Source organism: Cupressus sempervirens, chromosome 1, assembly GCF_028749045.1.
Source record: "Cupressus sempervirens isolate cs-2001-9-10 chromosome 1, ASM2874904v1, whole genome shotgun sequence".
Taxonomy (NCBI): Eukaryota; Viridiplantae; Streptophyta; class Pinopsida; order Cupressales; family Cupressaceae; genus Cupressus; species Cupressus sempervirens.
Window position 1 is genome coordinate 527,320,222 of NC_143118.1, and position 13,360 is coordinate 527,333,581.

General features: G+C 39.5%; 1 protein-coding gene across 1 annotated transcript in view; it reads right to left on the reverse strand.

The window, feature by feature from the left end:
- LOC149578539 (sodium/hydrogen exchanger 1-like) overlaps positions 1-13,360 on the reverse strand; it is a 179,723-nt gene that overhangs the window by 83,752 nt on the left and 82,611 nt on the right. The window lies entirely within an intron of this gene.

Consider the following 13,360-nt stretch of genomic DNA (forward strand, 5'->3'; position numbering starts at 1 on the left):
CAAGCTTCATCATACTTTTCCAAGCACCAAGGTCCCCATTCAACAACTTTAATTATCGCTTAAGTGACCCTTGAATATACTTAATTGAGCAGTAGCTTCCTTTCCCTTCCTTAACATCCTGTAAATATCACGAATAAGTTGATAACCTTGTGAATCAATGTTGACCACCCATTGATCTACAACTTGTGCCTTTCTTTTGATCTTCTCAGTTCAAATATTTGAACAGATTCAGTACCCGAAGAAGACTCCTTCAATTACTCAATGGTCCCTAGGAGACGTGCATTCTCCTCCTTGAGTTTTCTCTTCTTGTCCCATAGTTCATCATTCTTTCGTGTTAGGAAGTTAACAACCTTGTATAGTTAACAACCTCGTATTCATCCTGTTGATAGCCCAGACTGGTTTATTTACCAAGTTCAACTCTTGTAATTCTGTAATCAGTAGGTTGCATGTCTTTGGTAGATTTCTCCACAATTGGTTCAGCTGCTTCAGTATATTTATTGTAATTTTCATCAACCACAACTCAAGAAACTATCTTGGCTTTCTTATTCTTCAAAATCCTTGGCTTGGTCACCTGTTTGTCAAACTCCTCAAGTGGGATCTCTTCTTTCTTCCTCTTTTGCGTAACAATACTCAGCCATGGAGGAAGACTGAAAGAAAAAGTATTGGCTGAAATGGTAGTCACCAAAGTTAACTCTAGATTGCCCTACATGACAGTAGTGACTATAGCAGGTGCCTTAGTTTGAATAGCCACAGGAGTAGGACTACTGTGTGTAACTTCAGTCATGAATTGCTCAAACTGAATTCAAGTCATATAAAGCAATGTCATAGAACGAACTGTGGCAGAAGGAATTGACAAGGAGTATGTGTCAAAGACACTCTCATAATCATACTGATCTCCCCCTGTTTTTAATGCAGGTGCAGCTAAGGACATGGGCAACACTGGAGTAATAGTCACAGGATCCTCAAGAGTTTGATGCTCTGTAGAAAATGCATCTGTAGCCATGCCCAAAGGAGAATCATGAGATTCATCTGATACCAGTGTCGAATCTGGAAGAGAAGTTGCAGCAAGAACCTCAAGAGGACATGAAACTAGTGGTGAAGGCTCCTTTGATTTCCTTGCTTCATCATCACTTAAGTCAACTTGAATTGATTGAGTTGCAATCCCCTTGACCTCAAGTACTCTTGAATCCTTTCCTCCTTTTATAGATAGCTTGGGAAAACTCTGAACAGGAGGTTCAAATGTAGATGATGATGTCCCACCTTTACCTTTACCCTTTATTTTAGATCTCAAATTGATTGGACCAGCAGGATCAAAATCTTTTCCAAGCTTTATTTTAATGCATTTGAGACCCCTTCTTTTCATCCAAGTGTTGGTGTAAGAATAGACTGAAAACAATCCCAAATTGAAGTACTTTACTTACATGACGAAGTAGGAGGAAGAATAGTTAACTTCTCCACATCATGCTGAAAATATTCAGGATCTAGAATTTAATTGTCATCTTTAAATCCAGGGGATTGATGTCAAATTGAAATCCACAATTTGTTTTACAGTCAACCGAGTATAGTCCATGTGTCAAATATACACCTCAATACGTACATCAATCCAAAGATCTTCTAGATGGTGTATGTGTAAGAATTGCTTCCTCATCTTATCATGTAGTCCTCTCTAGTCAAAACAAGTCCTAGCTACAATTCTTTTCAGCATGATCCTTTGTAGTTCAAACTCAATGTTCTTTGCTTTAGGTACAATATCCAATGAGTACCCACCAATCTTCAATGGGTTATGTGATGAGATCTCCACACTTGGCCAATGAAAATTGGATTTGATAAGCATGTACCTCCATGAGTTGTCTTGCCAATTCCATGAGTATGATTTTATTAGTAGGAAACCTTGGCAATGTGTATGGTTCTCCCTTGAAGCATCCAACTCGTAGATATGTGAAGTTAAGAAACTATAAGAACATACAACCATACTCATTTACCTTGTTCCATGCTTCATTACAGACCCGCTTATTTGGAAGTTCTTTATCAAATAAGCACATGAAATGCCCGAAGAAGGCATCTTGAACCCTTCGGAAGTGTATTTGACTTTGCCTCAAAGGCAACTGCTCATAATACTCACACACATGAACTATAGACCAGTCATTTTTCGTTGATGAACCAGAAAAGTGCCTAGGGCAGCAGCAACATATACCATGTAGGAGTTCATGTTGAACTCAGCAGTAGTCAGCACATTCATCAACTACTCACATATTGAATCACTCACTAACTTAGCCCAAAACACATTCTTTTGTTACCTTATTATGAGTGAGATATACTTATACATCCAAGGTTCGAAGGTGTTTGAATCCGTGAGCCCTACCAAGCGACTGAGCAATGTAATGAGATCATTGATCTCTTCCTTGAAATCACATTGGCTCATGCCCTTTATTGGCCATCTAACAAGGTTCAGTCTCTTAGTGGTCAACCAATTATCATTGAAAAACTTGGTACAATAAGCAGTGTCCTCGTTCCACCACTCCAAAGCCTTTTGTTTTGTGATGTTTGTAACAATTGGAGTATAAGGAACATGAAAAATACGATCAATAGTCTCAGGATCGAGGCTAATGATAGTATTGTCATCTTGGTCTCTTATGGTTCAAGAGGACGCATCAAAGTGTTTAGCACATGCAAGAATGAGTTCCGGCTCATGTGTTTCCAAGGGGAAAGTAGACAAGAAATGAATATGATTTCACTTGATCCATGCCATATTCTCGGTAGCTTTAGCATTGACTCTAGCCAGGAAATCTTCAATATTCATGTGAGATATACCAGTATCCCACACTTCATCACAGTAAGAAGTTACTTGTCACGGGAATACAATTATGATACTGATTGTATTGATACTTCATCTTTTTTTTTGTCTTTTCCCTTTGCTGGAGTAGGTTCTCTTGACATCACAAAATGGTATGTCTGCACAACTGTCACATGAAAATCCCATAATGTGAGAACATCTTCATGTGAAGGACACATAACAAGATTTTGGGTGTAAAAACACAAGTTTTGAACAAGATATGGATATGGAAAATGAATGGAAAGATTATGGACAAAGAAAGAACAAATGGGTCATGCTCAGAATGGCTAAAATGAGTAAAATAGCCAAAAATGGGTTTTTTGGAGTGAATTGCATATGCGACCAGCAAGCTTGGAATTAAGTGAGCAAGGGGGAAAACGAGTAACCTATCCAGTAAGCATGTGGGAGAAACTTCAACCATAAGGAAGCCATATGGAAGTACATGGTGTTAAAAATTCATTCAGTGCTCCCTTCGAGATTCGTGACAAGGGCTTAACCGCCTCTTGTGTACTATAAGATGAGTGGTTGTATTAGGCATTGACAAATCAGTCTTTTGGTGCAACGACAACCCCTCTCTAACAAGTGATATCAAAGCTTGGTCACAGATTCAAATCCTCAAACCCTCAGGTAAGGCTGAGGGGGAGATTGTTAGAAATTTTTTCAGCACTCCCCTCAGGAATCGTGACAAGGGCTTAACCGACCCCTGTGTACTATAAGTTGAGTGGTTGTATTGGGCATTGAAAGATCGGTCTTTTGGTGCAACGAAAACCCCACTCTAACACATGGAATGCATAATGGTGGGGTTTTATTTTGCATTCGCATCTGAGGAAAAAATGAACTTGCCTTTCTTCTAAGAATGAGATTTTACACCCAACTGCATATGCAAGTAAGATGAGACCTTACATACGCAACTTGGAGAAGAAGACAGAAGATAGAAGGAGCAACTTCACATAAATAAAATGATATGCAAATCTGAAAATGGAAATGACAAAGACTTGCAAGAACATTCAAAACAAATATATACAAATACCTTTAGAAAAATAACCAAGGAAAATTTACCTTCACTCCACCAAGAATGAGAAAAAAAGGTCTTTATCCAAAACTTGAGCAAATCTGAAATAAATCCAGGAGATTTAGGATTTCATATTTGTCCAAAGCCAAAGACTTAAATAGATTTTGAAATCCACACAACATGGTTCGAATTTCGACATGTGGAGATGGTTAGAGAAATGAAATGTCCAAAACGTAGAACAAACTTTGACCTAGCAACTCCAAATGCAAAGACATATAAAAACGGCATCTAGGGCATAGATTAGCTTGTTAGAACGATGAAAACAAGCGGGAAATTGAAACCCTTACCTTAAAACGCTTCCTTGGAGAGATTCAATGCCAAAACGTAAGTGAAAGTAAGGTATTTCAGTGGAGATCAAGCCCAAAATGGGTTGTTTTTGCCCAAACACATGACTTCACAAAAATCGCCACTTGGTCGCTTAGTATGGAAATGTAAAACAAAACGCCTTTTAGAAAGATATTAACATATCACCACAAACGTGCTTTCTTGGCAAAAATCGCCGCCTAGGGCAAAAGCGCATTTTGGAGGATTGTTTACATGTGTTTGAAACATATATGTTTTCCCTTTGAAAATTGCCACTTTCTTCTATTAGAAAGAAAGCACATCTTAAGAAAGAAAAAGCATGGATTCTTACACATGCAAAAACATCAAAAATCATCACCAAATGAAGACCTTTTCAAATGCTTAATGGAAAACGCATTTTTGGAGAGAAAATACATACACCAAATGAATGCAATAGCATCGAAATTCACCACTTTCGCCCTTATAGAGGAAAACGCATTATGAAAAGTCAATAACATGTATTTAAAAGCATGTATTTCTACTAAAAATCGTCATTCCTCTTTATAACGTATTTTAGAGAGGTTTTTGCATGTTTTGATATATGCAATCTCTTGAAAAAATGCCACTTAAAAGGAATAGATAGACTACTTAGTGGAAGACGCGTTTTTAGAAGCCATTAACATACTTCTTTTAAAACATATGCAATAGGCTTCAAAATCACCACTTTTGGAGAAAGCTAAAGGGAACAATGTATTTGACTCAAAAACTACACAATAAAATCCTGATAGCAATATCACAATTTGACTTGGTGTGGAAATATCTCCTACTGATCAAATAATGTATTTTTAATCATCAACATATGTATTTTGGTCCAAAATCACCACTTTGGCTTAATGTGGATAAAAACTTCATTTTAAATTTACATTTACATGTTATAAAGACATGCAAATCAATTTTAAAAACCCACTTGAATGACAATTTAAAAATACATATGCCTTTGATTATTAAAAATGAAGTTAAATACAGTAACATATTTAACCGTATTTAAAAAGCACACTACTAATGATGTTCAGACCTAAAATTTACTGGGAGTGGATTTTCATGAAGTATTTTGCATGTGGATATATGCAATATGAAATAAAAATCCCACTCTACACACTTAAATTGTCTCATGTAATTATATTTAATATCTAACTATAGTTTTTAATAAAGTAACATGAAAAATAGCCAAGAAATAAGCTATTTTCATAAAACATAAAAAACTATGGTCAAATCAACTCAGAATAAGTTGAAATTTTAAAAAGGACCACAAAATTCACTTTAAAAATTAAATATAACTTTGTCATGTAATTGCCAATAGAAAGCCCACTTTTATGAGGCTTTTAATAAAAATATGCAATTCACCTGAAAAACCCCACTTTTTTCCCTATAACTTGAGCTAGACAACTCCAATGTGGACCTAAGATAGCGCAAATCGAGCAAAATTCCAAGGGCCATTCACCTAAGGCAAAAACAAAAAAAAAACTATTTACAACACAAAGAAAAGATATGAAAGTTCACCAAAAATCGAGTGTTTGCAATGCGAGAAGGAAAACTCTTACCAACAAACAATTAGGGATAATCTCAATAGAAAACCTTCAAAAGAACACATAGACAAGATTGCACAAAGAACAATTTGAAGATAATGAATTGTTTTCATGATGCCTCATCAAAGAGTTAAAACAAAGAGGATGCATCTACGAATCCATGAGAAAACTGCATAGAGTTTGCTCAATTTTGTGATGTCAAAATTGAAGACAAGAAGCTCTCCTCTACTATATTTGGTCAAATGTATCTCAGTTAAAGAATGGTTAGGTGATTGTTAGCATTTTGGCATTCTTACAATCTCTCACCTGATGATGGATCATGGACTATGATCTGATATGTTGACGGTAAAAATTTACACACAATCCTAGCCTAGAAACACAACTGCACATGTAAGAAATGTGTTGTGTAACTATTCTCTAAGTTAGAAGAGAAAGATCCCAATAAACAAAAACTATCTAATTCGCACAATGGGTACTTACTCTCTAAAATTTTGTACAATGCTTTTTGGGCCGGATAACAATCATACTAAATAAAAATAAATGTACCTCTATGGGTGAAGGGTAAAATTCCAAAATGCACTTCAAGGAAAGATGGAAGGTTTGGTCATATGTTTTTTACTAAAACTAAGTCCTACCAGATGCTCGCATTGTTCAACTAAAAGTGATGCAGGAGCATCCTGGGTTTCTGTCATGTCCCCACTCTAGCTCAGTCTAACAGAGACATGTGAGTTAGCTTATTATGGGGTCTTGTAGGCTGACAGGGTTGGATAGAGACCCAGTATGGTTATTCAGTGTTGGGGACTTGGTTTCTGGTGGGTATTGATCAGTTGGGTGACGTTCATTGTTTTTAGGAGGCAGTTCCTACATTTATGGGGTTTCATTCCTACTTTTTAGGAGGTATGATCATGCACAGGGTTGGGTTTCCATGAGATGACTCTTTGGGTTCAGTTTCAGAGGGATAGGGCTTGTTTCCTAAATTTTAGGAGCATCCCTAGATTTTAGGGATGAGACTGCCAGTGGATCTTTGATTTTCGACTTCAGTCACAGACAGGTGACAGGATGATTTTATGGTTTGTGATGTCAATTGGGTAGTTTATGGCTATTTGGGTTATATTTTTAATATTTCCTAAGTTAGCGTTTAATATTTAAATAAGGCTAAGTTAATAGCCATTTTGGAGTAATAAGGGAATTTTGGCCTCATCTGGATGCATATCCCATGTTATGATAGCTCGTTGGAAAAGTCTTGAAATTCTCTAAATCTTTCTCTTTGGTCTCAGGACAATTCGGTGAGCGGATTTATTACTATGGTGGAAAAGGTCATTTTCTAGTGACATGGTCACTTTAAAATAAGATTTAATTCATTTTTATAGCCAATGCCAATTGGGGGTCACTTTAGGGTTCGAATTGCTTTGCAAGGGGTTATAAGAAGATGGGCGCCATTTCTCATGATTATGCATATTTTTCAAACACTTCTTTTCAGATTTGCTCTGCTTGAGCGATTTGCATTCTGGGACGCAAACCCCAGGGTAATTGCTAGCTGGGATGTAACCCTCAGCAGCATTGGGTATTGGTTTGTCAGTAGTTTCAACAGTATTCAGGAGGAAGGTAGACGCCACTTCAACTTAGGCCTATAGTTTGTTTTGTTGGGCATGTTCTTTGGCGTATGGGAGGTGAATTCTAACAGCCGTACACTGCCATTTCTTGCAGCCGTACTTGTAGCCGTACTCTGTCATTTGCAGCACTTGGATACATAGAAAAATCGGTTACTCAGCAGAAAAATCTTGCATCTTATCAGCCGTTTTCATCAGCCAGTTGTGGCGTCATTGTTAGAGGAAATGTACTGGATCTTTTATTTGGCTCTTTAATTCAGAGATCTGCCTGGTACGATTTGTATCAACTCTAACTTTACTGCATATTGTTATTTATTTTCAGACTCTTCTCTTGCCATTTGTTACTTCTCATTTCTATGTGGAATAATCATCAAAAATACAAAAACAAACTCACTCTTTTGCATTTCTGTCTAGTTCTACAAGAAAACATTAATAAACAGGAAAAAACAAACATAAAATAAATCTACAGCAGATTTGCAGCAGAGATCCATCAGGGATCTTTCAGTGGTATTAGAGCTTACATTCTGCCAGCCTGTAGGGTTTGTGAGAAATTGTCACAACAGATTTTGGCATCTGGGTATTGGATAAAAGTTTTTGATAAATCATTTCAGCATCTGGGTAGTCACTAGTTGGTGGATTGAATACAAATCTATGCATCCTGGTGGAGAAATACACAGATTCTACAAGCACAGGAGAAACCAGTGGCAAGCAGAGGCCGCCAAAGACGCACAGATACCAGCTATGGGTGAGGCACAGGGTGCTGCTAGCGACGGCATGCCTACAGAGGCAGAAGAAAGAGAGATGGTGCGGACCCTATTCACTACTCAGCCCAGGATCGCTCATGCTCTAGACAGGTTACAGGATACCTTGGAGCATTTGGAGATGGGTGGACACAGAGGCAGGCAAAGTAGATCAGTTTCAATGGCTGGTAGTCAGCGCAGCCATCAGTCCCATTCTTCAGTTGGGAGCTCCCTTCATTCCAGTAGGAGGCATCGCCATCGTACACCTACTACGAATAGGCCATTGCTTCCCCAAGTCATACCAGGTGAACGGCCAGCGCAGGTGGAACCACCAGAAGTGGGGTTTCAGGAGTCAGTTTTGACAGCCACAGCTGAGTGGAGAGCTCTACCTCCTGAGGTTAGGGACGTCTTCCCTCTTCCCCAGTATTGTGCACAGCGTAGAGATACAACCAGGTTTAGGGGAGATCGTGGTAATAGACTACCACAACAGCAGCAGAATTATGACCTCAATAGAGCTACTAGGAAGATTACATTGGCCCCATATAATGGCTCAGGAGACACTAGTGCACGAGCTTGGGTCCACAAGCTGGACATATACCTTTCATTGAGGCCCATGCCTGAGCGTGAGGCTATTCAGTTTGCTGTGTTGCATTTAGAGGGGATTGCCTATGATTGGTGGCACCATGGATTGGTCACCCAGGATCACGCCTTAGTTCACTCCTATGCTGAGTTCACCGAGCAACTCATTGCACGATTTGACCGTAAGGATACAGAACTTTATTACAGGGAGTTGGCTCACCTTAAACAAACTGGTCATGCAGAAGCCTATATTAATGAGTTCCAGCATATTGCAGTTATGGTACCGGATATGCCCCAAAAACGTAGTGCGATGTTGTTCATTGAGGGTTTGCAGGATAGACTAAAAGGATTGGTACGTGCTTTCCAACCAGCTACTCTTAAGGAGGCTATTGATGTGACATTGAGATTGGATACTGTTCCCACTTCTTATCAGGCAGATAAGAATCCATTTAGAGATTCACGGCCTACACAGAAGGCCAATACGACACAGAACAAAGGAGGGACCTCATCTAAAACTCCTTGGGTGAATTAGGAGACGAGGAATGAATTGAGGAGGAAAAAGTTGTGTTTTTCCTGCAAAGAACCATGGGAACCAGGGCACCATTGCATGGGTAAAGGAAAGTTTCATTTGATTGAGGTGACTTCTGAGTTAGGAGATGAGGAGGTTCCTGATACTGATATTGAGGATAATATAGAGGATGTTGAGCATTTTTCGACACAGTTGCAGTTAGACACCGTTGAGCCTGTGGCATCGACTAAAGTAGCTATGGCTACCCTCTCCAGTTATCCTAAGTTTCATGCCTTCCGGTTGAAAGGTACACTTAAGGGTAAGCGGATCACCAGTTTGTAGACACAGGTGCTATGCATAACTTTATTGATCAAAAATTAGTTGAGAGGTGTGGCTTACAGTACAAGGATTTTGGTGGTTTTGGAGTGAAGGTGGCTGATGGTGCCATTTTGGGTTGTACCAAGCGGATTCCACAGCTTACTATTCAGATGGGAGATTATACTTTGATTGATGACTTCTATGTGCTTCCCATAGAAGATTATGATGTGGTTTTGGGCATGCAATGGTTACAGGGTATTGGGCGTTACATTATTGATCACCACTGTATGCAGTTAGAGTTTCTTTTTGGCAGGCAAAAGGTGATTTTGAGGGCAACGTCAGATGGTGGACCCAGGGAGTTGACTTCTCGCAGGATGGAGACCATCCTTAGGCATAATAATGTGCTTTGGGCTACACACTGTTTGGTTAAATCCAAAACACCCATATCTCAGGATGGCCGTGTATTTCATGTGGACATTCAGTCAGTGATGGATCGTCACAGTAGATTGTTTGGTGATATACCTCCTGGAGTGCCACCAGATAGAGGGTTTGAGCATGGTATAGAGTTGGAGGAGGGAGCGAAGCGAGTGATTACTACCCCATACCGTCATCCTAGAGCCTATAAGGATGAAATTGAGAAGACTATTCATGAGCTATTGGACATGGGTTTCATTCGACCTAGTTCCAGCCCCTTTGCTTCTTCTGTAGTGCTTGTTAAGAAGAAGGATGGGACTCTACGGATGTGTGAGATTATGGAGGGATTGATAGTGGATGACAAATACAGCGTGGTAGATGATATTATCTACTATAAAGACAGAGTTTACCTTGTTCTAGGTTCTCAGTTGAAGGAACAAATTTTGCATGCTCTCCATGATATTCCTACAGCCGGACACCCAGGATATGTTAAGACTTACAGGGCAGTACGTGAGAGATTCTCTTGGAAGGGTCTCAAAGATGATGTTTTACACCATGTCCATGAGTGTATGACTTGTCAGCAGAACAAGTCGGAGCATACCTACCCAGCAGGATTATTGCAGCCCTTGCCTATACCAGAACAGAAGTGGACAGGGATTTCCATGGATTCCATTACAGGTCTTACTCGGGTTCAAGGGAAAGATTGCATCTATGTTGTTGTGGATAGGCTAACGAAGTATGCCCACTTCTTTCCCATTGCATTAGATTTTACAGCATCACAGGTGGCTGAGTTGTTCTTCAGGGAGGTGTTTAGACTTCATGGTCTTCCCAAAACCATTGTGAGTGATAGGGACAGCAGATTCATGAGTTCCTTCTGGCAGGAACTTTTTACACTAGCTGGTACTTTGTTAACACCTAGTACTAGTTACCACCCTCAAACGGATGGTCAGACAAAAATAGTTAACAAATGGGTTGAGGGATATTTGCGTAACTATGTATCAGGGCAGCAAAAAGCATGGGTGCGTTGGCTGCATTTGGGCGAGTATTGTTATAATACTACGCATCATATGTCCATTGGCATGACGCCTTTCAAAGCTCTCTATGGATATGAGGCATTATCTTTCACTGACTTGGCATTTGGTGACAGTAGAGTTCCCTTGGCTCAGGATTGGTTACAAGAGAACCAGGATGTCATGAGATCTCTTAGGGAGAATTTGCAGCAGGCCCAAAATCAGCAAAAGATGTATGCTGGCAAGCACAAGATTGAAAGGGCATTTGAGGTGGATGATATGGTCTTTCTGCGTTTACAACCATATTGGCAAAGCACCCTAAAAAGGGGGGGAGCTGAGAAGCTCAAACCACGTTTTTATGGTCCATACAGGATACTCAGGCGAGTGGGAGAGGTTGCATATGAGGCTGAGTTACCACATGGCAGCAAAGTTCATAATGTATTTCATGTATCTTGCCTAAAAAAGGCCCTTGGACAGCATATTATAGTTTCACCCGAATTACCTCCTATGGATGAGGAAGGTAAATTGATTTTGGTCCCTGATGAGATTTTTGAGGTGAGGGAACGGCGGCTGAGAAGCCGGTTGATTCGAGAGCATTTGGTTCGATGGAGAGATCTTCCCATAGAGGATGCCACCTGGGAGGGTGAGAGCATTTTACAGCATCCTGCATTACAGTTGCTTGTGGGCAAGCATCTCCGAGAGGGGAGGACTGTCATGTCCCCACTCTAGCTCAGTCTAACAAAGACATGTGAGTCAACTTATTATGGGGTCTTGTAAGCTAACAAGGTTGGATAGAGACCCAGTATGGTTATTCAGTGTTGGGGACTTGGTTTTCTAGTGGGTATTGATCAATTGGGTGACGTTCCTTGTTTTTAGGAGGCAGTTCCTACATTTATGGGGTTCATTCCTACTTTTTAGGAGGTATGATCATGCCCAGGGCTAGGTTTCCATGAGATGACCCTTTGGGTTCAGTTTCAGAGGGATAGGGCTTGTTTCCTAAATTTTAGGAGCATCTCTAGATTTTAGAGATGAGACTGCCAGTGGATCCTTGATTTTCGACTTCAGTCACAGACAGGGGACAGGATGATTTTATGGTTTGTGATGTCAGTTGGGTAGTTTATGGCTATTTGGGTTATATTTTTAATATTTCCTAAGTTAGCGTTTAATATTTAAATAAGGCTAAGTTAATAGCCATTTTGGAGTAATAAGGGAATTTTGGCCTCATCTGGATGCGTATCCCATGTTATGATAGCTCGTTGGAAAGGTCTTGAAATTCTCTAAATCTTTCTCTTTGGTCTCAGGACAATTCGGTGAGCGGATTTATTACTATGGTGGAAAAGGTCATTTTCTAGTGACATGGTCACTTTAAAATAAGATTTAATTCATTTTTATAGCCAACGCCAATTGGGGGTCACTTTAGGGTTCGAATTGCTTTACAAGGGGTTATAAGAAGATGGGCGCCATTTCTCATGATTATGCATATTTTTCAAACACTTCTTTTCAGATTTGCTCTGCTTGAGCGATTTGCATTTTGGGATGCAAACCCCAAGGTAATTGCTAGCTGGGATGTAACCCTCAGCAGCATTGGGTATTGGTTTGTCAGTAGTTTCAACAGTATTCAGGAGGAAGGTAGACGCCACTTCAATTTAGGCCTATAGTTTGTTTTGTTGGGCATGTTCTTTGGCGTATGGGAGGTGAATTCTAACAGCCGTACACTGCCATTTCTTGCAGCCGTACTTGTAGCCGTACTCTGTCATTTGCAGCACTTGGATACATAGAAAAATCGGTTACTCAGCAGCAGAATCTTGCATCTTATCAGCCGTTTTCATCAGCCAGTTGTGGCGTCATTGCTAGAGGAAATGTACTGGATCTTTTATTTGGCTCTTTAATTCAGAGATCTGCCTGGTACGATTTGTATCGACTCTGACTTTACTGCATATTGTTATTTATTTTCAGACTCTTTTCTTGCCATTTGTTACTTCTCATTTCTATGTGGAATAATCATCAAAAACACAAAAACAAACAAACTCTTATGCATTTCCGTCTAGTTCTACAAGAAAACATTAATAAACAGGAAAAAACAAAAATAAAATAAATCTACAGCAGATTTGTAGCAGAGATCCATCAAAGATCTTTCAATTTCTTTGTAATCCTGCACATTAGTTCATTCTGCCTAGTTCCAATTGGGCCGACTTTTCTCACATTTAATTTTGGTATAGTTAATTATATTTGATGAGGGCCGACTTGTGGTTTCTCTATGTTTTAAAATTATCTGTAAGCCATTTTGGCAAGTATAAGTAGGGTGTTTAGGTTTAGGGTTAGGGCAGATTTTTGGGAAGAGTTCAAAAGAAAAGAGATATGTGGATTTAAAAAGCTGATTTGGAGATCTGGAAGTTGTACATTTGTAA